This window comes from Cynocephalus volans, chromosome 8 (assembly GCF_027409185.1).
Source record: "Cynocephalus volans isolate mCynVol1 chromosome 8, mCynVol1.pri, whole genome shotgun sequence".
Classification (NCBI taxonomy): domain Eukaryota; kingdom Metazoa; phylum Chordata; class Mammalia; order Dermoptera; family Cynocephalidae; genus Cynocephalus; species Cynocephalus volans.
The window spans coordinates 98,237,733-98,260,135 of NC_084467.1; the positions used below are offsets into that span (position 1 = coordinate 98,237,733).

Genomic DNA, 22,403 nt, shown 5'->3' on the forward strand with positions numbered 1-22,403 from the left:
TTTCTAAAACTCCTGTTATGTGGGAGATGTTGGCAAAGACAAGAGTAGCAATAATATAATGATCTTTCCACCGAGCATTTTACATATGTCATCTCATTTAAAGTACCCTCAAATCCACCCTAGGAGTTACTTGCAGATGAGCTGCCTCGGGCACCCTTAGCTTAGAGGACCCGTGACTGGCCACCCAGCCTCCCTGCTCCTGCTCCTCCTTCCCATCAGAATCCCGGCTGGGCTCGCATATCCACTCCCACCCATCTTCACCACTTGGTCCAAGGGGTAGTGGTAGAGGTGGTGAGAAATGGTAGACTTCTAGATATACTCTTTGAGGATACAACCGAAAGGATGTATGAGGGACTGGCTGTCAGGGATGAAAAAGAGGAGTTAAATATGAGAATAGGCATGGGAAAGTGTTGGATAGACCAAAGGACTTCATACAAATACAAAATTATACTTATTATTAAGAAATGTTAACTTCCTCTTTTATTCTGGCCCCTCTCTGCCACGGTGTATGGAGACCCTCCTTTGCCGGGGAAAGTTTTTCCCCTCAGCCAGCTCCTTCTTTGCAATTTCAAGTAGTCATTAGTGTGTGCAAACTCAGGGGGTGCAAATTGATTTCAAGGGAAGAATGTTGCCAAAACAACCATGATGTTCCTTCCCATGGGTATACCTTACCCCAGTAATCAGGAGCCCGCTGCGTCCCACCCTGGCTCCTGTGTAATGAACTTCGTCTTCTCCACAGCTGACAGCAGGCACCAAAGACTGAGGGTCTTCATGCCACTTCTCTGACTCCCCTAGAATGGATGTGTGTGGCTGGAAAGAAATGGAGGTTGCTCTGGTCAATTTCGATAACTCAGATGAAATCCAGGAAGAGCCAGGCTACACCACGGACTTCGACTCGACCTGCCCGAAAGGCCGGCCTGGGAGCAGCCCATTCTCCCGCTGGAGGATCCCCATCAGTGACAGCACCAACCATGACACTGCCTTCTCCAAGCTCCCGGGAGACCACGTGGATCCCGCAGGGCCTGAGCCAGTGGTCTTGAGTGAAGGAAACCAGCGGGTGATCATCAACATTGCTGGGCTGAGGTTTGAGACTCAGCTCAGAACCCTCAGTCAGTTCCCAGAGACCCTCCTGGGAGACCGGGAGAAAAGGATGCAGTTCTTTGACTCCATGAGAAATGAGTCACCACCTAAGGGAGGTGAAGGGAGGTGAGGCGAGACCCGGGTGACCCTGAAGTTTCGAGGTGAGCCAGTGTCCCAGCTGCTGAGCCCAGCAGTTGGCTCTCGTTCAGTGGCAGTGGGCTTCCTTCCTTCCCTGGGCTCCTACACCAGCTCCTGCCTCCTGCTCCTGGGGACTCTTCTTCGGCCCCTCCCCTGCTCTGCCTTGTCCCTGCTGCAGCTCTCTGATTTGCTTCCTCAGGCAGGCATTCTCCCCCACTCCAAGGACCATGGTGTAGACTGTAGTTTCTTCCTTTCATTTGCCTATCTCCTATTTATGACAAATTCACACAGACTGAACAAAAATCAAGAGGCGAGAGATCCTCTGAGCCGTGAGGCTTCTGCCCACTGGCTGTTACATGCTCAGGTCCGGGGAGGAGGTGGTTACTGCTTACCAACTTAAGGTCTTACAACTCCCCATCTGAAACTCTCTGCCCAAGCCTTGGCTGTGCAAAGGGCCCTATATCTCTCATGATGCTACAACCTAAAAAGCTTCGGTTCAGATGAGCCTTCTCAGAAGGTGTTTGGTGATAACAGAGGGCAGGGAAGGGGCTGCCTGGGGCTTGAGGCTCATTCTCTTTGACTTAGTCCTAAAATCTTTCCTTGCATACAAATATGTCCATGAATCCCTCAAAGGTGCTGCAGGAAACCACTCCCATTCCCTCCTCCCTGTGACTGGAACATCCTCCTCCCTGCCATGCTGCTGGAGTCATTCCCTGCATTTGTACAAGGAAACCCGACTGTCTCCACAGTTCTTTCTCACAGGCCGAGTGGTTGCTGAAGAACAGCTTTGGAGGAGCCTTGGTCTGAGCTATTGACCTGGATGACTTCATGGGCACCTTCTGTGGACAAGGCAAATGCCTTCTCATGAATGCCCCTCAAATCCGCATTCGGTGTCTCCACTCCCAGTCAGTAGTGATGCGCCACCTAGCAGCCATAGATAACAAACTAGACACGGTTAGGGAAGAAGAAAAGACTGTCCGGAGCTCCTCCCAGCCTGGCCTCGAGGAAGGCCTCTTCCAGATCTTCCAGCTGTCCTCATATGTCCATGTGGAACTGGCATTTAGGACCAGAAGAAAAGACCCAGGTGGCTTTCTAGGGAGCAGCTCATGAGTGACACCTTGGAGGGAGAGAGAGGACCTATCAATATTCTCCTCTATAGAGTAGCTCAGGGGAGCTTCAATAAAGCGAGCTGAATGTACTGGAACCTGAGTAGGGAAGGGGACAGAAACACCTTATTCCCTGTCCCTTCCTGCTCTGCTCCAGCCTTTATGAACTTTAGGGAGCAGAGAAGACAAAGCAATGGAGAGACTAAAAAGTTAAGAGATAAGGAAAGGGATGGGAGAAGGAGAACCCTGACAAGGTCCAGCTTGCACCTGCCCTGAAGTGGGAAGTAGAGTTACGACTGGTCTCAAACACGATTTTATCCCAGCCCCAGGACCAGGGCAAGTCCAGGAAACAAGAGGTGCTGGGAAGTTGTGGGGAAAAGCTAGCACTGATCATTGGACCTTTACTCATGTCAGGCCTGCTGGTTCCTTCAGATTTCATATAATCCTCATAGGAACTCTTGGCAACAGTGTTGTTAGTCTACTAAAAAATAAAAACTAATAATTATGTAGCACTTACTATGTTATACACCACACACATTGGAAAATGCTCTACCTAATAAGTCTAACAGATAATAGTAGTATCCCATCATTACAGGAGGAAGTTGAGGCTCGGAGAAGAGTTAATGACTTGCTCGTGGTCACATAGCTTATGTCAGAGCTGAGCTGTGAATTTGGGTATCCCTGATTCAGACTCAGAGCATTCAACCACTGGGTTAGGTAGAATGCATGGAAAAACCCCAGTGACCTTACAGCCATGACACTCATCCTGGGAAGGGAGTCCACTCCTTAACTTACGGGGACCGTTTTCTTTATCTCTTCAGGTTGCAGAGTGCCCACCGCTACCCTGGGCACCAGCTTGGCCTCCTTTGTCACTGCAGCTCCTGGAGATGGCAGTGTGGGCAGTAGTGGATTCTGTGTCGGGAAGTCCAATGTTCTTCACCCTAGCCCCAGCAGCAAGTGCTCCTTTTACAGCTGTGTGGATGGGCACACCTGTGAGGAGGCTTGTCAGGCAGCCCTGGTCTTTGACACCAGCTGCTCTTGCTGAAGCTGGGCTTAAGCCATCTTGCCTGTTGGGTCAGTTGGGGGGCTTATAGGAGAGAAGGATGATTAAATGGAAATGTTATATTTGAATGCCAAGTTGTCTGTTTTGATTTATAAATCTGCATGATAATGCTCTGAATGTAAAAAACAACCCCCACCTTCCATTGTCCACATGCTCCCAGAAGCTGCCCAGTGGTTGGAACTGGGAGAGAAGGAAGGTCAGGTGGCTGGGACCTCTCTGAGCTTCTCTATGAAAGTTTTAGTACTCTCAGTGGAGGGAAGAGGAAGTAGGCTCTGGAGAGTAAGAGAAATTAAGTTTTTGTTCTCTCCTTCAAATATGCCTCCCAAGATTCTTGCAGAAGGATCTAGAAGAGTGGCTGGACTCAAGACACTTAATTTACGGCATCACCCCCTTCAGGAATTCTTTCTCCACCAAGATTACTCATTTCCCAAATCCCACATTAAACAACCCTAAGCAAGCCTTCCTTATTTTAGGGACAGAGCACAATGGGCTACCTGTGGGCTTGTCTATGCACACCACTTCCACGCCTGTGAGGGTAGGAAAAGAAGACGATCACCAATGGTTTCAACATTATCTCACTTTAAAAAAAAATTACTTCATTATTATTTTTATTGCCACACCACACCCCAGTGTACCCTTCAAGTCCCTTAGGGAAGGCAAGAAGGAAGCTAAAAGAAAAGCCACATTACAACAGGAATCAGAGGTCCTCTTTCTCCTGTCATCTCCAGCACAGTTTGGCCTCTGCTCTTCCTCAACCCAGTTACCACGCTGATGAAGGTGAAGAAGAACGCAGCTCACCAAGCAAGGGAGACACCTCTTTATCCAGCCCCAGTAGCTAGTTTATTGGGAGGTGTGGGGGGAGTGGAGGGGGTGGGTTATACCTGTTTGACAAAATGGGTACAATCAGGGGCCAAGCCCGTGGCGCACTCGGGAGAATGTGGCGCTGGGAGTGCAGCGACGCTCCCGCCGCGGGTTCGGATCCTATATAGGAATGGCCGGTGCACTCACTGGCTGAGTGCCGGTCACAAAAAAGACAAAAAAAAAAAAAAAAAATGGGTACAATCAGGAACCAGAATCCCTGGAAGTTTATCTTTGTCCATCACAAGCTGGAGTATGAATGAACAAGGTTTCCATACATCTCTGCTTGTGATACTCCTGGTTAGCTGTGGTTCCAGTGTTCTGTTCATTTAGCAATTGTGTTGGTTTAAAAATGTTATTATCAAATGTTTTTATTACTAGTTGTATTAAAGTTATCTAGAATGAATTTGATACACCTCCACTTTATACTTTTATTCTTTGCCATGGTCTTTATACAGAATTCTTTAATATATGATTAAATCCGAACATTTACCAGTGATAACCTCTCTCTTTCCCTGGACATTTTCTGACAAATTATAAATTGTTAGCTGCCTTTTCAATGACTAGTTGCTTTGGTGCTTGCTGATAAAATGATGTGTGCTTGTATGGAAGTGGCTAGGGAGAGCTATCTCTGTGGTCTCCAGGACTGCTGGGGGGGAGTTCATACTGCTGCTCCTGCCAGCCCCTTGGTGGACCAGCCAGTTGTGCCCTAGCCGGTGAGATGCACAAGTCATCAAGCCACCAGTCAGTGGGATCTGTGGGAAATTATAGGTTAGGAGTATGTGGAGTATGACCAGGGAATAGAAGCCAAACATCATACCATTGAGCTTGTAGAGGGTAGTCTGAATGCTCTTGCTACAAGGGTTTTGTCATTTATTGTGTAGTATCAATTTATAACCACTTATTTATTTTATTGCTTGGTAGCACTTTTTATTTGGCAAACAAGTGCTTTTGTCTGCAATGAGCTAAAATAATTAAAGTGCCTACACAATGAAAAATTAAGTGAGGAATTTCCATTTTCCAGTAAGGTTGATGATGAATGTATAACTTGCATGAGATATTGCTGATTTTTAACACCCACTGTGGGGCTGTTTGATATGCATAAAACCCAAAGACATAAATCTGCTGAAGAAACATCAGCCTCTACTTCAAAAGTGGTCATTATTTTTAAAGGATGTTGCCTAAAGAGGATGATTTTACAAAGGTAGTTGCCCAACATATTTTTTATATCACTAGGTGCTATAATCTGAATGTTTGTCCCCCCAGAATTCATTGAAATTCTAACCCCTAAGGTGATGGTATTGGACAGTGACGACTTTGGGAGGCTATTGGGATTAGTGCCCTTATAAAAGAAACCTGAGGGAGCTAGCTAGCCCCTTAAACCATGTGAGGACATAACTAGAAGGTGCCACTATGAACCAGAAAGTAGGCCCTCACCAGACACTGAATCTGCCCACTCCTTGATCTTGTATTCCTAGCCTACAGAACGGTCAGAAATAAATTTCTGTTGCTTATAAGCTACCCAATTTATGGTATTTTTCATGGCAGCCCAAATGATTAAGATGTTCAGTAAAGCATAAAGTTTTATTTAGGTAGATCAAATGACTGATGTTCCAAATTAATTTCTTTCTTCTATTCTGAATCTTATGTGTGTGTATACATGTACAAAAGTGAAGCTCTATTTGCAGAACAACTTCAGAAGCTTTTAAATAATACCAAATTAACACCAATGTCATCAGATGCTTCAACTGGAAAATCAGATAAATTAATTTTAATAATGGTTGACTGGTTGGATTTTTTCACCCAGTTCATAAAATCAAAGTAAAGCTTTTTGGTGGTTTGTTGAAGGTGAAATATCTGATGTTATTGTAAATGCTATTGTAAGTTCAATTAAAAAGTTCAACACTAAAAATTAATTATTTTTGTGCTAATATGTATTTAAATGTTGATAGAACACAAGATTATGTAAAAATAATATTCTTTCTAAATGTCTTGGTCCATTTGCATTGCTATAACAGAATACCACAGATTGGGTAATTTATAAATAACAGAAATTTATTTCCCACAGTTCTGAAGGCTGTGAAGGCCAAGATCAAGGCACTGGCATTTGGTGTCTGGTGAGGGGGCTCTTGCTGTGTCCACACATGGCAGAAGGCAGAGGGCTAGCTGGCTGAACTATGTGTGGATCCTCTTTTAAAAACACCTTAATTCCATTCACAAGGAAGAAGCTCTCGTGGTCTCAACACCTCTTAAACGCCCCACTTCTTAATACTGTCACATTGGCAGCACCTGAATTTTGGAAGAGATGCATTCAAACCATAGCAAGTTGAAACATCTGACATTATTTTAAAAGCTATTATAAATTAGAAAGTTCGTCACTAAAAATTAATTATTTTTCTGTACAGGCTGGCTGCCTAAAAATGAATTTATTTTTTTTTTTTGCTGATAATATAAACTTAAATATTGATGGAATATAATAGCTACCAAAAAAAATAAAATACCTAGGAATAAATTTAACCAGGGAGGTGAAAGATCTCTACAATGAAAACTACAACACACGGATGAAAAAAAATTAAAGAGGACACATGCACAAAAATGAAAAGACATTCCATGTTCATAGATTGAAAGAATTAATGTTGTCAAAATGACTATACTACCCAAAGTGATCTACAGATTCAATGCAGTTCCTATCAAAATACCAATGACATTCTTCACCAAAACAGAAAAAACAGTCCCAAGATATATATGGAACCACAAAAGAACATGGATAGCCAAAGCAATCCAAAGCAAAAAACACAAAGCTAGAGGCATTACAACACCCAACTTCAAAATATACTAAAAAGCTATAGCAACCAAAACAGCATGGTACTGGCATAAAAACAGATGCATGGACCAATGGAACAGAATAGATAACCCAGAAATAAGTCCACAACTGATCTTTGACAAAGGCACCAAGAACATACACTGGGGAAGGGACAGCCTTTTCAATAAATGGTGCTGGGAAAACTAGACATCCATATGCAGAAGAATGAAACTAGATCCCTATCTATCACTATATACTAAAATCAACTCAAAATGGATTAAATACTTAAATGTAATGTCTGAAACTATAAAACTACTAGAAGAAAACACAGGAAAACACTCCAAGACATTGGTTTTGGCAAAAATTTTATGGAGAAGACTTCTAAAGCACAGGCAACAAAAGCAATAATAAGCAAGTGCTATTACATCAAACCAAAAAGCTTCTGTACACCATAGAAACAATCAGAGCAAAGAGGTAACAAGCAGAATGGGAGAAAATGTTTGCAAACTATACATCCAACAAGGGATCAATATCCAGAATATACAAAAAACTCAAACAACTCAATAGTAAAAAAATAATAATAATCTGATTTAAAAATAGGCCAATGAGCTGAACAGACATTTCTCAAAAGAAGATATGCACAAATGGCCAATAGGTATATGAAAAAGTGCTCGACACCACTAATCATCAGGGAAATGCAAATCAGAACCACAATGAGATATCATCTCACTCCAGTTAGAATGGCTATTATCAAAAAGACAAAAAATAACAAATGCTGGCAAGGATGCAGAGAAAGGGGAACACTCCTACATTGTTGGTGGGACTGTAAATTAGTGCAACCATTATGGAAAACAGCATGAAGATTCCTCAAATAACTAAAAATAGAACTAGCATATGATCCAGCAATCCCACTGCTGGGTATTTATCCAAAAGAAAGGAATTAGCATACCAAAGAGGTATTTGCAACCCTGTGTTTATTGCAGCACTATTCACAATAGCCAAGATATGGAATCAACCTAGGTGTCCATCAACAGATGAATGGATAAAGAAAACATGTTATATATACACAATGGAATACTACACAGCCATGAAAAAGAATGAAATCCTGTCATTTGCAGCAACATGGATGAGCCTGGAAGACATTATGTTAAGTGAAATAAGTATGGCACAGAAAGGTAAGTACTACATGTTTTTACTCATATGTGGGAGCTAAAAAATAATAAGTTGAAGTTTTAGAAGTAGAGAGTAAAATTGTAGTTAGTAGAGGCTGGGAAGGAGAGAGGGAAGTGGGGATAGTGAAAGGTTGGTTAATGGATTCAAAATTGTAGCTAGATAAGAAAAATGAGTTCTAGTGGCGTACAGTAGTGCTAGGCATCTATAATTAACAATATAATGTGTTGTGTTTTCTCAAATGGTTAGGAGGAGCTCTAATGTCCTCACCACAAAGAAATGATAATTTTGTGATGATGAATCTGCTAACTACCCTGATTTTATCATTACTCATTGTAAACATGTATTGAAATATAACTCTGTACCTCAAAATATGAACAATCAATACATTTCAATTAAAAAGCAAATTTTTGGTTTCAAGATGGCGGCGGCTGTGGCGGCTGGCGCGGAGTAGCTGAGGTGGAAAAGGCGGCCACTGGGCCTCAGGCAGCCGGGAAACTTGTGGACCTTCCTCTCACCATCTCTTAAGGGAGGACTACAGCTGCTGGCCGGTCGTGGGGGGTGACCGCCACTTTGCCCCCGGCAGGAGAGGCTGCCTCATTTACAGGCAACAGCTTTGAAGTGTGGAGCAGGAAAAGAACTGATTCTTAGCTGCAAAAGCGAGTCTTGAAACAGGGAACACGGCGCCAGGGCTGCTGTGGATGCAGCCAGGATCCCAGAGGCTGGGGCCGCGCTGAAGGCGGCCAGCTGCCCTATTCAGGATTCGAGGTTTCAGACCGGCATTAAAGAAGATTCCTGGGAGCGCCCGAGCCGCGCCACGACTGAACAGCCCGAGGCGGCAGCGGCCGAGAACTGGGAAAGGCGGCAAACCAGAGATAGAGCGAGCACCCGACCTGGCACAGCACTGTGAGTGACCCCTGGCACAGCTCTGTTCGGGGGTGGATGCCCACGCGGCTCCCGCCTGCACCACCAGGCCACTCACCGCCCCGGTGCTGCCTCCATTTTCCCAGGTGCGGGCAGCTCCACCCTGCTCGGCCATCACTGAGCGCATTTGCTGGGCCTGGCGCGGGGCTTTCCGGAGCCTGCGGGCCGGCCTCCTCTCCCACTCCCTCCGTGGTTCTCTGGCGGGGCTGGGGGCGTGGGGCGTCCCGGGCCAGTGTCGGGAGGGCAAGGAAGTACGGGCGGGCCGACTGTCACTCCACCACACCCTGGACTCCAGCCCCGGTAAACATCCTGTTACTGGGAGGCAGATACCATCTCTGCGACCACCAGTTTGGAAAAAAGCCTAACGAATTTCTGGTTGGGAATAGTGTGGTAGGAGAGTTCCCAGGTCTGCTTGAACCTGCCGGAGACCAGGCTGCAGGCGGGCACTAGACTCGGTTTATACCGGGGGGATACAAAGGTGAACAAGACTCGAGAAAGATCTACACAGTGCTACAAAGGCACCCAGAGAGACCGGTCGTCTGTGCCTAGCAGAAACCTGGTAGACTTCGTGGGCGAGGCGGTGCTGAGCAGGGTCTTGAAGGCCCAGCTGATAGACGAGGGGTGCAGAAGATACATCCCAGCCCAGCACAGTGTGCACAGAGGGGGGAGACGTGCGGCCAGGGAGGCGGAGACTCGACAGAAACCACACACCCGGTGGGGTCGCCACTGCACAATCTAACAGCCTGGGCCAGAGCACACGGAACGGGGAGAAGTCCTGTACAGGAAGTGAAAGCTCAACAGAGATCACACACCCTGTGGTACGTGATCCACCAGCCCAGCAGAGTCCAAGCTGACCAGAAAGGTGGATCCCCGGAGAAGCCCAAGACCCGAGGCAACCACACACACAAGACACTAGAGGCCAACTGAGCAGTCATGGCGGGAGCCATACCAAATTGGCAACCACAGCAACATCCTAGTTAGTCATTAGTCTCAAACCGGTGGACTGTGAAACCCCCTGCCACAATGAATAAACACCAAAAAAAAGACACCAGAAATACAAAAAATCAAGAAAGTACACCACCAAAAGTTAATAAATCTCATACTCTAGATCCTATAGAACAAGAAGCCCTTGAAATAACTGACAAGGAATTTCGAGTGATAATTCTAAGGAAACTGAATGAGATACAAGAAAACTCAGCTAGACATCATGATGAAATGAGGAAAAGTATACAGGATCTGAAAGAGGAAATATACAAGGAAATCAATGTCCTGAAAAAAAATGTAGCAGAACTTGCTGAACTGAAGAAGTTATTCAGCGAAATAAAAAACACAATGGAGAGTTTAACCAGCAGGCTTGTCGAAGTTGAAGAGAGAACCTCTGAACTTGAAGATGGGCTGTTTGAAATAACACAAGCAGACAAAAAGAAAGAAAAAGGAATCAAGGACATGGAAGAAAATCTGAGAGAGATATCAGACAACCTCAAGCGCTCAAATATCCGAGTCATGGGTATTCCAGAAGGGGAGGAAAATGGAGATTCCATTGAAAACATATTCAACAAAATAGTGGCAGAAAACTTCCCAGGTATAGGAAAAATCACAGATCTTCAGATCCAGGAAGCTCAACGATCTCCAAACGTATTCATCCCAAAAAGGCCTTCTCCAAGACATGTCATAGTCAAATTGGCAAAACTCAGAGACAAAGAGAGAATCTTAAAAACTGCAAGAGAGAAGCGTCAAATCACTTATAAGGGAGCCCCAATCAGGTTAACATCAGACTTTTCATCACAAACCCTAAAAGCTAGAAAGGAATGGGATGATATTTTCAAAATACTAAAAGACAAAGATTGCCAGCCAAGAATACTCTACCCTGCAAGGCTATCCTTCCGAAATGAGGGGCAAATAGTATATTTCTCAGACAAACAAAACTGCGGGAGTTCACTACCACATGACCACCCTTACAAGAAATCCTCAAGGGAGTACTGGGTTTGGTTCCTGAAAAATAACTACCACTGCCATAAAAACCCAAGAAAAATCTAAACCCGCTAGTACAATAAAAATGGCATTCATGAAGAGAAAACAAGCTAACAAAAACACTATCTACAACCTAAGGAACCAACAAACAAAGAAACCAAACAGTAAATCAGAAAGCAAGGAACAAAAGACACCTAAGACAACCAAACAACCAATAAAATACTAGGAATAAATCAACACCTTTCAATAACAACTCTTAATGTTAAAGGCTTAAATTCCCCAATTAAAAGACACAGACTGGCTGACTGGATCAAAAAGCAGGACCCAACTATATGCTGCCTACAAGAGACCCACCTCACCCATAAAGATTCACACAGACTAAGAGTGAAAGGATGGAAAAAGATTTACCATGCAAACAGAAAAGAAAAACGAGCTGGAGTAGCTATTCTTATATCTGACAAAATAGACTTTAAACTAAAAACCATAAAAAGAGACAATGAGGGACACTACTTAATGATAAAAGGACTGATCCATCAAGAAGACATAACAATCATAAATACGTACGCACCCAATGTTGGAGCAGCCAGATTTATAAAACAAACTCTATTAGACCTAAAGAAGGAAATAGACACTAATACCATAATAGCAGGGGACCTGAACACTCCATTGTCAATATTAGACAGATCATCTAGGCAAAGAATCAGTAGAGAAACACAAGATCTAAACAAGACTCTAGACCAATTGGAATTGGCAGATATCTACAGAACATTCCACCCAACAACCTCAGAATATTCATTCTTCTCAGCAGCACATGGATCATTCTCCAGGATAGATCACATATTAGGTCACAAATCAAGTCTCAATAAATTCAAAAAAATTGGAATTATCCCATGTATCTTCTCAGACCACAATGGATTAAAACTAGAAATTAATAACAAATGAAACTCTGGAAACTATACAAACACATGGAAATTAAACAGCATTCTACTTAATGACATATGGGTCCAAGAAGAAATCAAGCAGGAAATCAAAAAGTTTATTGAAACTAATGAAAATAATGATACATCATACCAAAACCTGTGGGATACTGCAAAAGCAGTATTGAGGGGAAAATTTATTGCATTAAATGCTCACGTCCGAAGAATAGAAAGATGGCAAGTGAACAACCTAACACTTCACCTTAAAGAACTAGAAAAATAAGAACAATCCAAACCTAAAGTTAGCAGACGGAAAGAAATCATTAAGATCAGAGCAGAACTGAATGAAATTGAAAACCAAAAAACAATTCAAAAGATCAACGAATCAAAAAGTTGGTTTTTTGAAAAGATAAATAAAATAGACAAACCATTAGCATGGCTAACAAAAAAAAGAAGAGAGAAGACTCAAATAACAAAAATTAGAAATGAAAAAGGCGATATTACAACTGATTCATCTGAAATACAAGGAATCACTCGAGACTACTATAAACAACTATACGCCAACAAATTTGAAAATCTGGAGGAAATGGATAAATTTCTGGACACACACAAGCTCCCAAAACTGAACCGTGAAGACGTAGAAAATTTGAACAGACCAATAACAATAAAGGAGATTGAAGCTGTTATCAGAAGGCTCCCAACAAAGAAAAGCCCAGGACCAGATGGATTCACAGCAGAATTTTACCAAACATTCAAAGAGGAATTGACACCCATTCTTTACAAACTATTCCAAAAGACTGAAACGGACACAAATCTCCCAAACTCATTCTATGAAGCAAACATCATCCTGATACCAAAACCAGGTAAAGATATAACCAAAAAAGAAAACTACAGGCCGATATCCTTGATGAATATAGATGCAAAAATCCTCACTAAAATACTAGCAAACAGAATACAGCAACACATACGAAAAATTATTCACCACAATCAAGTGGGATTCATCCCAGGGATGCAAGGTTGGTTCAACATACGCAAATCAATAAATGTGATACACCATATTAATAAACTCAAACACAAGGACCATATGATCATCTCTATAGATGCTGAAAAAGCATTTGATAAAGTTCAGCACTCATTCATGACAAAGACCCTCTATAAGTTAGGTATAGAGGGAAAGTATCTCAACATAATTAAAGCCATATATGCCAAACCCACTGCCAATATCATCCTGAATGGGGAAAAGCTGAAAGCTTTTCCTTTAAGAACAGGAACTAGACAAGGATGCCCACTCTCACCACTCCTATTCAACATAGTGTTGGAAGTACTAGCCAGAGCAATCAGAGAAGAGAAGGAAATAAAGGGCATCCAGATTGGAAAAGATGAAGTCAAACTGTCCCTGTTTGCAGATGACATGATCCTATATATCGAACAGCCTAAAACCTCTACAAAAAAACTGTTGGAATTGATAAATGATTTCAGCACAGTAGCAGGATCCAAAATCAACACACAAAAATCAGTAGCATTTCTTTTCTCCAATAGTGAACATGCAGAATGAGAAATCAAGAAAGCCTGCCCATTTACAATAGCCACCAAAAAAATAAAATACTTAGGAATTGAGTTAACCAAGGATGTGAAAAATCTCTATAATGAGAACTACAAACCACTGCTGAGAGAAATTAGAGAGGATACAAGAAGACGGAAAGATATTCCATGCTCTTGGATTGGAAGAATCAACATAGTGAAAATGTCCATACTACCCAAAGTGATATACAAATTCAACACAATCCCCATCAAAATTCCAAAGACATTTTTCTCAGAAATGGAAAAAACTATTCAGACATTTATATGGAACAATAAAAGACCACGCATAGCCAAAGCAATGCTCAGCAAAAAAAATAAAGCTGGAGACATAACACTACCTGACTTTAAGCTATACTAGAAAGCTATAATAACCAAAACAGTATGGTACAGGCATAAAAACAGACACACTGACCAATGGAATAGAATAGAGAATCCAGAAATCAACCCACACACTTACTGCCATCTGATCTTCGACAAAGGCACCAAGCCTATTCACTGGGAAATGGACTGCCTCTTCAGCAAGTGGTGCTGGGATAACTGGATATCGATATGCAGGAGAATGAAACTAGATCCATACCTCTCACCGTATACTAAAATCTACTCAAAATGGATTAAGGATTTAAATATACACCCTGAGACAATAAAACTTCTTAAAGAAAACATAGGAGAAACACTTCAGGAAATAGGACTGGGCACAGACTTCATGAATACGACCCCAAAAGCACGGGCAACCAAAGGAAAAATAAACAAATGGGATTATATCAAACTAAAAAGCTTCTGCACAGCAAAAGAAACAATTAACAGAGTTAAAAGACAACCAACAGAGTGGGAGAAAATATTTGCAAAATATACATCTGACAAAGGATTAATATCCAGAATATATAAGGAACTCAAACAACTTTACAAGAAGAAAACAAGCAACCTAATTAAAAAATGGGCAAAAGAGCTAAGTAGGCATTTCTCTAAGGAAGATATCCAAATGGCCAACAGACATATGAAAAAATGCTCAACATCACTCAGCATCCGGGAAATGCAAATCAAAACCACATTGAGATACCATCTAACCCCAGTTAGGATGGCTAAAATCCAAAAGACTATGAACGATAAATGCTGGCGAGGCTGCGGAGAAAAAGGAACTCTCATACATTGTTGGTGGGACTGCAAAATGGTGCAGCCTCTATGGAAAATGGTATGGAGGTTCCTTAAACAATTGCAAATAGATCTACCATACGACCCAGCCATCCCACTGTTGGGAATATACCCAGAGGAATGGAAATCATCAAGTCGAAGGTATACCTGTTCCCCAATGTTCATCGCAGCACTCTTTACAATAGCCAAGAGTTGGAAACAGCCCAAATACCCATCATCAGATGAGTGGATACGGAAAATGTGGTACATCTACACAATGGAATACTACTCAGCTATAAAAACGAATGAAATACTGCCATTTGCAACAACATGGATGGACCTTGAGAGAATTATATTTAGTGAAACAAGTCAGGCACAGAAAGAGAAATACCACATGTTCTCACTTATTGGAGGGAACTAAAAATTAATATATAAATTCACACACACACACACTCACACACACACACACAAGCCGGGGGGGGGGGGGAAGAAGATATAACAACCACAATTATTTGAAGTTGATACGACAAGCAAACAGAAAGGACAGGAAAAAAAAAAAAAGAGGGAGGTTTTGGTGATGGGGAGGAATAATCAGCTACAATGTATATCGACAAAATAAAATTTAAAAAAAAAATAAATAAAATAAAATAAAATAAAGAATTTAAAAAAACAAACAAAAAACCTTGTTGCACAGACAGCTGATGACAAAGATAGGAACTGGGCAGTGCTGTTTCCAGATATCACTTGTGAGTAGAAACAGCCTACATTAGTGGTCTCCAGATAACTAGGGGACAAAACAGAATCCAAAAGTTTGTTTTCAAACTGAAATTTTTCTTAAAGCTGTTTTCTTCCTCTTAATATAAATATAAAGGTTTAATATGGTCACTAAAAAAAAAAGAAAATCAACTATAACTTTGGATTCCCAAAGCAAACCATTGTCAACGTCTTGATACTTCAGATTTAATCTTTACTTTAATATGTTTTTTCCTGTAAAAATACTTATTAAAGAAAACAGTTGTAATCATAAAAAAATAAAATAAATAAAATAAAATAAATAAAAAAATAAAAAGCAAATTTTTAAAAATTAAAAAAAACTTTTAAACAAATTCGAAGTGTCCTACAATGATACTGAACTTTTTTGTACACAAGTCTTCTAAATTTTGGTTGCATTTTATTCAAAAGTAATTGTACATATTTTGTCAAAGTATTCAACAAATGAAGCTCCAAAATGCTTTAACTTTTCAAGTTTTAGTAATTAATATTATTAAAAAAAAATGTTGCAAATAGTGAGACTTTGAAAGACGCATTGGAGAAATTAAATGAGAAACACTTAAATACTATATATAATACAGTTTTTAAATTCTATAATTGTACTTTGGAATATTTCAGTTTATGAGAAGACTCTTTCGATGGAGCTATAATTTTTTGAGCTACTATTTTTAATTGGCTACATTTATTGCTATATTAGATTGGAAAGAAACTAAAGAGGCCTATGGTCTTGCAGCATCTAAATTTGGTGAAATATTTCAGAGTTATAGAGATAATTTACTTGTTAAGTTTTTTCTTGTAAAGGTATTTGTTGAAGAAGGGTGCTCTAGATGGAGGTAAAACAAGCACTTGTGAAAGTATGTGGGTTGAAATATTTCAACGTTTTGATAGAAAATATCAGAATTGAAAATACCCCCATTTAACAGAATTTACTCCAACCATCTGCAGAGGATGTATTTCTCAATTAAAAGTTTGGCCTATAAAGAAAATCAGCAGAAGGTGAATTGTCTCCTGGCATTGAGACAATTCACGTGGTGAAGGGTCAGTCCCCACTACCATAGAATGTGACTGTATTTGGAAATAGGGCCTTTAAAGAGGTAATTGAGGTAAAATGAGATCATTTGAGTTTGCCTTAATTCAATATGATTGGTGGCCTTATAAGAAGAGGAGATGAGGACATAGACACACAGTGGGAAGACCTTTTAAAGACACATGAAGAACATGGCCATCTACAAGCCAAGGAGAAAGGCCTTCGGAAGAAACCAACCCTCGTCTTGGACTTTAAGCCTCCAGAACTGTGAGGAAATAAATTTCTGTTGTTCAAGCAACCCAGTCCGTGGCACTTTGTTATGGAAACCAACCCTAGCAAACTAACACAGAAAGTATCAACATTTCTTGATTAATTAACCATGAAAGCAACTTTGCGGAAGATGGCAGGCAATATTACGGAAAAAAATTTTTGAATAATAAAACCATATTGAAAAAAATTCATTCTTCAGAAAAATGCCAGCAGTATTATAATATACAGTATTAGAAATAGGGCTAAAAACTGATTGAAGTTTGTGAATATGTAGCAAAAATAATTATTCAGAATTTTACATTTTTATTTACTGTACAAATATTTTACATTTTAGAAAAGTAAATTATTGAAATAGTTTTAATAGAACTATTTTGGAAGTCCATTAGTATAATAAAACATTTTTCAATCAAAATGATATTTTAAAAATTACCTAATTTTAATGTCCTCTTTCACCCTCAAATGTGTCTGGGTTTGGGTGACGAACCGTGTGAAGGAACCCAGAATTGTTGATCAGACGTTCCATTATATAGCGAATGCTCTGGTAAACAGCAGAAAACAAGAACCCACATTTGTGCAAAGTGCTGGCCCCGCATTGTGTGAAATAATGACACAAAGAGAATGTGAACTTAATTTCTTCTGGCTTTGACATACCTTGTGTGTATTTCACAGTCATTAGGGTATATCTGGCCCAGGGTTTTCTGGCTTCCCCTGTCATCCCTGCCGGCTTGCACTTTAGCTATTTGTAATTGTCTGGATTATCTCCTTCTTGAGAATTCCCACACCCCGAGGGCTCCTTATCTTATTGCCCTGACTAGTCCGTGGGGGAAGTCCAGCTGGGGTCACCCTCAGTATTCCCCCCACTCCTCTCTCCAAGTTCCTTCCTGCTGCTCTATTCATTTGACAGACAATTACACAGCACTCTGTGAGCAGGCCCTGTCCTTAGCATGCTACAAACATCAATTCCTTGAATTCTCCTAATTACCCCATGCGGTAGTCATGTTTATGGCATGCTCACTTTACAGATAGTGAATTGGCACAGAGAAGCTAAGAGACCTGCCTAAGGTCAAACAGCTGGAAGATGCCTTTCAAAGCTGGCTGTCTGATGCCCCCCACCATCCGCAAGCAGTCCAGAGTGTGGGGGCCTCAGGCCTCAGCCACTCCCGCCGTGACATGTACAACCAGCCCGGCAACAACCACTGATCCTCCGCAGGAAGTGCCCTGGGCTCTCCCAAGCCTTGGTCACACACCCCCGACACATGCAACCAGCTCAGTGACAACCACCAAGCCCCAGCAAGAAGGGCCCCAGGTTCCTGAGCTGGGGTGGTGGGGGGTGAGGGCTTTTGCCACATCCCCGTGACATCTGCACCCAGCCCAGTAATGACCAAGCCACTGCTGGAAGCCACCTGGTCTCCCCTGTGGGAATGAGGGGGGTGCCACAGGCCTCAATCCCACCCCTCCTCCTTCCTCCTTCTTCCATCCCATTTCCTCCCCCTTTCCTCTCTCCCTCCCGACTGCTCTGCAACAACATCATAGAATATAAAAATATAACAATATTAATAAAAAAATTATAGCTATTACAATAAGGGCAAAACCCTTTATGTTAATGTTTTCTGCTTCCTTTTGTTTTTGTTTTCAGTTATATTTAGGTTTTGGTGCTAATGCTGAAAATGTGCTGCTTGGTATAATTTCAAAACTATTTTTGAAAATGTTTTTGTTTTCTCTCCTCACTTCATGAATATATTTTGCTCTAGTTTACAAATTTAGAAAAAGAATTTTGTTTGGGGAATAATGTCTAATATATTCAAATATCTTTCATTATACGCTCTGTTGCTTAGCTGTGTTTTTGTCTTTGTTTCTGTTTTATTATAAGTGGTTTTCTTTTTACTCTAAGAATTTGAAGTCTGTCAAATCAGTGCATTAAACAATTCTGAATCATCATGAAAAATAATTTTAAAAAGCTGTCTGTCTGGCTCTGGTGTTCATAACCTTAACCCACACCATGCTGCCCTTTGGCTCAACCACAAACAGAAGACACCCCTCATCTCCAGCCCAGGATCCAGCCTTTGGATCTTACAATGGAGGGAAAAGCAGAGTGGAGCAGGTGAGGTGGCCCCGCTCAAAGTTTTAGGACCCTCTCTCTGACTTGTCTGACTTGTCTGACTTCAGTACACCCCATCCAGGGACATGGAGCCATTATGCTGCCCCTGGCTGTCTGGTTCCCTACCCCTCTCCCCCGTCCCCCCACTCCGCACCCTGCAACCCTTGCCCTCTCTGCCAGGGCTCAGGCCTGGAAGGTGCAACAGGGAGGATGCAGTATCACCTTCAGGTGGCGACTCACTCAAGGGTCCCAGATGGGCTAGGGCAAGATGGACAGGTAACTGCTCCACCCAGAGCCAACTGCACCCGCACTGCTTGCGTGGAATAGTCCACGAGGGGTGAAGAAAGGGGTTCTCCCACAGCTATAATTTTGCAAGATGAAGTTCTAGAGATGTTATGTGATAACATGAACATAGTTAACACTGCTGAACTGTACACTTAAAAACGATTAAGAAGGTAAATTTTATCTTATGTGTTTTTTAACCACAATTTCAGAAAACTTAAAATTTAAATTGAAAAAGAAAACAGCAGCAATTTATTTAGCTCACAATTCTGTGCGACAGCAGTTTGGGCTGGAATGAGCTGGATACCTGTGGTCTTGGTTGGGCTACCTCATGCATCTGTGGACGTCTGGAGGTCAACTAGAGGGCTCTGGTTGTGGGGGTCGCCTGGCTGTCAGCGAGGACAGTTGGGAGTGATGGCCACTTGTTTCTCATCATCCCTCGGGCTAGCCCTGGTTACACGGTAGTGTCAGCTTTCCATGACTGTGAGAGCAGAAACTGCAGGGCCTCTTCAGAACTAGGCCCAGGACTCACACAATGTCCCAGTAGCTGCATTCTATTAATGAGAGAGGTAACAAGGTCAGCCCAGATTCAAGAGGTGGGCTAAGCAATCCACCTCCTGATGCAAGGAGCTAAAAAGCACTATGGTCCACACTTGTCCTGCGGTCCCATTTTCCAGAATTAGTCATTATTACTTGTTTCTTGTACTATATATGTATAGAAGCACACTCTTTCGTACCTTGCTTTCTTTCACTTTCTCAGACACCCTTCCATCTCATCAGTATGTCAGAGTATTTTATTCTTTCTAGTGGAGAATTTTTGCATTATCATTTTGCTGGGCTTGCCTCACTCCCCTGTATCCCCATTGTCTTTACTGTATGTCAATATCCTAAAAACAATATCTTCCGAAAACATTTTCTTGATTCTCTCCCCCTATTTCTGAACATTTCCTTCTGAATCCTTATATCCAGAAGTATGGCTGCCCACTCCTCAAACTGGATTCCTTTTTACTTGCTGTAATAGTAACTCTGGGCTAACTTGCACTGTAACATTTAATTCACCAGATCATGTTTCTATTTATTTATCTGTCTGCACCAGTGATGACAAGCCCTGTGTCTTATTTACTCATATAGCCAAGCACCTACATGGTACCTAATACAGTGTAGGCATTCATTAGGTAATTATTAAATAAATGAATAAATATTGGGCCGACCCCGTGGCGCACTCGGGTGAGTGCGGCGCTGGGAGTGCAGTAGCGCTCCTGCCGCGGGTTCAGATCCTATATAGGGCTGACCGGTGCACTCACTGGCTGAGCGCAGTGCGGCTGGTCACAAAAAAGACACACACACACACACACACACACAAAATTAATGAATGAGTAGTTTGATGCAGGTGCATTCCCATAATGTTTACTGTGAGTTACAACATCTAATTACAAGATTATAGGGGACAAGGACTGTATCTCCTCCCTTTGTTCCTTCCAGTTTGTGACTCAACTTTTACAGGAAGGATGCCTTCTTTTAATACCTCTTAACTGATTTCCCATATGCAAACCAATATGGTCAGCTTTCTTGCGTACACACCTATGAGCACCACCTGCCAGACTAACTCTTCATTACAGTATTTATCCTTTGTATGTGCTATAGGTGAGGAGACCTTTCTGGGAACAAGGGCTCTTGGGGAAAGCCCCCTTTACTCCTTCACGTGCACTTGAAAAGAATGCAATTATGAGACTGTGTATATAATGTTTTATGTATGTCAATTAAGCTTAAGTCATTGACAGTATGCTTATATTTGGACCCTTACTGATTTTTGTCTTTGTTTTGTTACTATGAGAGGTACTTTAAAATTTCCTACTATGATTGCAGACTTGTCTATTTTTCCTTTTAGTTCTGTCAACCTTTGCTTTATGTATTTTGAAGCTAAGTTACCAAGTACATAAAGATTTAGAATTGTGATATCTTCCTGTTGGATAGACCCTCTACTATTATGAAACGCTCTTCTTTTTCTATAAGGATGCTTCTTTTTTAAAAGTATGCTTCATCTGATATAGTATAGCTACACCTACTTTCTTTTGGTTTGTGTTTGCATGTTATAATTTTTTCATCCTTTTACTTTAACCTTGCTGTATCTTTCTAATATGTTTCTCATAAGCAGCATATACTTGAATGGCTTTTTAGAAAGAAAATACACTGGCAATGTTTGACTTGTAACTCAAGTATTTAGCCCATTTAGATTTAATGAAATTATTGGTATATTTCTAGTATATTTAAGTTACTTTCCCAAGGCTGTCAGCATGTGAATGATAGAGTTCATACTAGACATTTCCCAACTTCCAAGTCCAGGATGTTTTCTCATTCATTACCTCAGACTTGGTTAGGGGTTGTATTCCCCACCTCCACTCCATCACTGCTGTGATCCCAGTCCTTCGAGTCCTTTGAGGGGAATGGGCAACACTGCCCTGGAATCATAGCCTGGGATTCTGCCCTTACCACTGAAAGAGAGGCCAGAACAAAAAATATTAATAGCTTTCCAGGAGCCCACAACAGTGTTGGGGGGCTTTCAAAGAAACCAGCTTCATTACTGAGCTAGCATAAACAATTGTGAACTTCCTTGAACTCACCTGAGAGATCTGGGAGTAAGAGCAGGGCTGGGACCTCAATGACATTCTTAAGAGTGGGAATCCAAAACAAATCAGAGGCAGAACTGAAGTAGGACCCACAGGCACCCAGCAAAGAGCTCCATATGCTATACTATTAGTATTCCCTACATCACCTGTTTTATTTTTAAGAGTAAAGAAGGCTTTAAGCATTCTGAAACACAGCTAGAGAGACACAGGAGAGACCAGTGGTGATCTGGGAGGGCTCGAGTACAAGATGAGAGAAACCACTTACCTTTCCTGCAGGTGTACCTGGTATGCACAGTGCTTAGCGCATTACTGTTATGGCTACGAGCTTTACAGCAGCCCTTCTCAAACTTCAAAAAGACTCAAATGAAATCCATCCTGCAATTCCTAGCACTTGCATCAAGGCAGGCAGCACGTCTAGACATTCTTCTACGAGGTGTGACTTGAAAGATATCAGAAGACCCCAGTCCCAAAATATAGCCTTGCACTAAGCTGTTTTTTTCCACATAAAATACAACAGTTACTTCTACTAAAATTAATTTGTTTGGTGTTCAATAAATGTTTATTTGGAGGGCCTATTTTGCCTACAAAA

The 22,403-nt window shown here is 41.6% G+C and overlaps 1 protein-coding gene across 1 annotated transcript in view; it reads left to right on the forward strand.

Annotated features, from left to right (window-relative positions):
* CHIA (chitinase acidic) overlaps window positions 1-22,403 on the forward strand; it is a 53,201-nt gene that overhangs the window by 25,091 nt on the left and 5,707 nt on the right.